This window comes from Triticum dicoccoides, chromosome 1B (genome assembly GCF_002162155.2).
Source record: "Triticum dicoccoides isolate Atlit2015 ecotype Zavitan chromosome 1B, WEW_v2.0, whole genome shotgun sequence".
In the NCBI taxonomy this organism is placed as follows: Eukaryota; Viridiplantae; Streptophyta; class Magnoliopsida; order Poales; family Poaceae; genus Triticum; species Triticum dicoccoides.
In genome coordinates this window covers 368,102,321-368,106,744 of record NC_041381.1, presented here as the reverse complement: position 1 = coordinate 368,106,744, position 4,424 = coordinate 368,102,321, and the positions used below count along the sequence as shown (strand labels likewise).

Sequence of the window (4,424 nt, the reverse complement as noted above, 5' to 3'; positions counted from 1 at the left end):
TGAATATTAAAAAATTTATGAACATTTATTAAACTCTTGACATTTTGACTTAAAAAAAATTCACAGTCATTTTTCTAAATTCATGATTTATTCAAGAGTATTTTTTCCAAAAAATCGACTAAAATAATAGAATGAAGCAGGACAGATCCCACAAATTAATATTACGGTCTTTGGTGTAAGAGTTCTTGTCCGCAGTATTTTTTGTTTGAGGGAAAGCCTTCATGGTACGGATATTCAGTTTGGCTATTCATTGTGTAAAACAATCTCATCCTCAGCCAAATGTGTGAAACTAAAGTCTGGCGAGGTCATGGTGGGGAGAATATTTGGTGCACCGGTGCACCGGACTCACGTTGCATATTTTAAAATGTTTAAAAATTCTGAAAACAAATTTGCACAGTCACACAATGTAAATGTAGGTTGCCACAAAATTCGAAACATAGCTCCGGAAACAAAAATGACAAATTCAACACTCAATAGTACATAACGTAAGCTGGGCTTTAGATTTGGCCCATTAGCATATTGATGCGAAATTTGTTATTTTGTATATAAAAAATATCCTAAATTTGGCCCATTAGCATATTCTACATATACTAAACCTGGCTAGGTTTAGTTTATCCTGTTTTTTTAAATTTTTCCTATCATAAAAAATTGACCAACTGATGACTGACACGTGTAATACTGGGGGACACAGCCATGTATCTTCCTGGGTGTGCGGAGCAGCAGCCAATGGGAACTCAAAAAAAATACGTCGACCCGTTGACGGTTGGTTGCATGCCTTCCGACGTTTCCGGGTCGCGATTGGATACGTCGCTGGCGGTTGCGAAGATCAGGTTGGATTCGATGTCCTCTGCATGTGCCTACATGCGCTGCTGCTTATCTTTTCTTTTTTTTCCCGTCCTGCAGCTTCTCGATTCCTTCTGTTGGCGGTCGCCGCTTCCATACTGTTTTCTCACCTTTTCCTGCCGCCTCTGCTGGTCGCTTCCGATTCGGTCTCCTCATTGCTGCTACCTCCTATAAATACTGGTGGGCGTCCGACCCTCATCCTGCTCGCTGCTGCCTGCCCTCTTTTTTCTCTGATCAGTGCTAGCGTGGCGATGGTTCCTCCTGGTGCTTCTGCGTCTGGCCGCCGCCGTCGGGGCCACCCCTGGGATTCGGGCTGCTGTTATTGCCCGTGTGCGCCGCGCTGGCGGCCGTCGGTAGCAACACGGGTCCCGTGCCGTGGCTCTCGGCCCCGGACTTCGCCCCTTCGTGCTCCCCGCGACCACAGGCATGTCCTCCGGCTTCGGTGGGGAGTGGATCCAGAGCGCGGGCCGCTGTGGTGACCAGCTGTGTGGAATCTAGGCCTCAGCCAGGGATAGGAGACACGTGCGTATGCAACCCAACTCGCAAGTCTGGCGACCTCAGCCGTTGAGGTGACGACGACACATCAGTTTGTGGCGAGGCGCGCGAGCGTACCCTGGGGCAACTTCTTGAGGAAGGGAAGGTGGGGCGTTTCCAGCTCGCGCCCCGTCAGGCCGTCCGCGCGCCGCAATCCCTGTCGGTCATCGTGGTAGATGCATGCCTCGAGCTGTCCAGAGCCACCCGTTCCTCGACCTTGCATCCGGCTTTCCGAGGAACCTCGCGTCAGCCAAGGTCACCGGAGCCCTGCTCTGCTGCAAGCCACTGGCGTACCGAGGGTACAGGGCGGTGATCGCAACATTATACGAGGGCCCTGCGAGCGACGGACGCGGACTGCCAGGCATGGAGCAACTATCAGACCTTGGTGGCGTGCTTCCGGTGCAATATGAGTGCAAGGTCGATGTGCAGGCGACCGCCTCGGCTGCTGCACCCTTCGTGTCAACGGCCGGCGGCGCCGCAGCTGCGACGGCCGTTACTACTTATTGCTATTTTTGTTCATGGGACCGGGATGGTTGATTTCATGTTTCTGATTCAGAGAATCAGAGTAAATTTTTGTGCTTAATGCGATGTACAGATGTAGGGCAACTACGCATCTTCTCTTTATCATGTCCTGTTTTAATTCTATCTGCCTCACTAGGATTGCAAACATCTTTGACAGATTCCTCAAAGGCCCCATCACTTGCTTTGATGAGATGGACGTCCAGTAGGTGCAACAATTTAGTTTAAACTAAATAACATTGTTGGCTCCTTTTACTTGTGTCACCTATTAATCTTCCTTCTCTTTTCCATGAAGAAAATCATCAATGAGGTGACAAAGATGAAGAATGGGAGCAATAGGATTACGATCACCATGAGGTAGTACGTGAGTGAGGACCTGAATACTCTGACTCTGCGAGATGTGAGCAATCTTGAGTAGCAGATTGAGTTCTCTCTGTACAAGGTTCGCCCAAGGAAGTTAACAACCCAACTACTAGATGCAATAGTTTCGTGTGCACATTGTAATACCACCTGGAACTGTTATATTTTTTTTAGCAGAATGTGGACCTTATTAAGACCTATATATCAAAGATTCAGCAGTTGGAAGCTGAACTAACACGGCAGATATTCTCCGCTGCTTGCAGAAATTGTTTGCATGATAAACTTGCACTGGATAAGGGCATGCTTATAGACGATCTAGATTTTGGTTGTGAAGTAGGAATATTCAAGTGTCAAGTAAGTTACAGTACTGTAATACTATGATGTGTTTATGATACTTTCTCTAATAAGCACTTCTTTTTCAGATGAAGAATAGAAGGAAAGAGAAGTTAGTGAACACTCCTCCATACAGGAAAAACTGGATATGGAGCTGTAAGATCAAAAAAGGACATCAGCAAGAGGAGATACAATACTATTTTACTTCCTTATAATTATAAATGTTCATATACGAATTTACAACTTATCTGGCTCAACTTCGACTCTTTGTTCACATGTACTGATAATCTTCATTCCACCATCCATTATAAACTCATTTTCAAAGATAACCACACTTAACCTACGATTATAATTAACAGTTATAACTGTGCTCTCTGGTATTGTGTTCTTTGTTCCAAATGGAAGTGTAATTCTACCTTTTTTTAATCTAAATTTCTGAAGGTTGATATGACACAATTTATGAAGAGTGACACCACTGTTCTGAAGTAACATCATGAGACGAAGTTACATGAGATGGAATAAGAAAGGACAGCTCTTCAGGTTTTATTTGCTGTAATTTGCTGACTCCTTAAAGCACAAACAGTAGAAATCTTATTTATATTTACAAAAAGAAATCGAGGATCTCGATCATGCATCACCGAATATACCTTCCTCAACTGACGAGGGCACACAGAAAAAACAGAAAAAGAATGAAAATTATCTCCAGAAGATGATCATGATTGAATCTCAGGTTTTGAAATTCTCTATTTCCCGTTAGGTTTCTGTTTTGTTGTTTTTTGGAGTTCTTTTACAGTCTTAAACTGGTTATTGAGTGCATGACACGTGTATTAGTTGAGGGCCTTCCCACCAACTTTTACCCATGGATTAATTAAGTAAATTCTTCACTTCCTTTCTGCAACTTCGGTTAATTTTCAAGCTCATATTTATATAGTCCATGTATAAGATCAACAGGTTGTTATGACCGGTTTAACGTATAACCGGCGGAGGCCCACGGGGCAGTAGTTAGGGGCTTGACCCACAAGTTATCTTAGGCTACAAGTTATCTTAGGCTATTCGAGGTTATAAATATTAGTTGTAAAACACTTTTTGAAGATTAAGTAATAAAGATATTTTCTATCCTATTGCCCGGCTCTAGAGGAGCCGGAACCCTAGCCGCCACCAGCCCTAACTGCCGCCGCCCTCCTCCTTCCTCGCGACGGCGCCGACGCGCCGGAGCTCGCGCCCTCGCCCCCAACCTCTGCTGTTCTGCCCCTACAACCTACGGAGCAGAGCGTACAACCGAGTGTGTCATCCTCTTAAGACGCATGCAGAAAATGGATGCCGTTTGGCAACCGCAGCCACGTCCAACGATGACTCACCCACTTGTACGTGCTCTATATATAACCAGTTGTACATCCATCAAGAAGATAAGCCAAGTACACCACAATGGACGAAGCTTACCACCCACAAAGAGCATCCTCCATGACAAAACAAGTTAAGAAAAAGGGCAAGCATCCAGCCCTAAATTTTAATCATGGGAGCGGAAGCAGCTCGGTAAACTCCTGGCTCTATCTATTTTTTTATTACCGTTTGTCCCTTGCAAGCAAGAAATTTAATATAGCATAAATTTTCTTATACAGCAGGAAAATCTTATCGTTTACATCCTGAGGCGACCAATGCTTGAAACAGTTACTGAAACAATTCGTTTGAAAGTACAAGGTTATACATGTTGGTACGTCCATGAAGGTATGATGCAAGCATCTGTATTAATTGCTCTACCACGCCAGGAAGGCAGTTTTAGAGAATCTTCCATCACATATGAAGGAGAGTCAGCTAATACAGAAGATGAAGCAATG

General features: G+C 44.5%; 1 pseudogene; it reads left to right on the top strand.

The window, feature by feature from the left end:
- The first annotated feature begins 1,557 nt into the window (after positions 1-1,557).
- Positions 1,558-3,388, top strand: LOC119350388 (annotated as a pseudogene).
- The last annotated feature ends 1,036 nt before the right edge of the window (positions 3,389-4,424 follow it).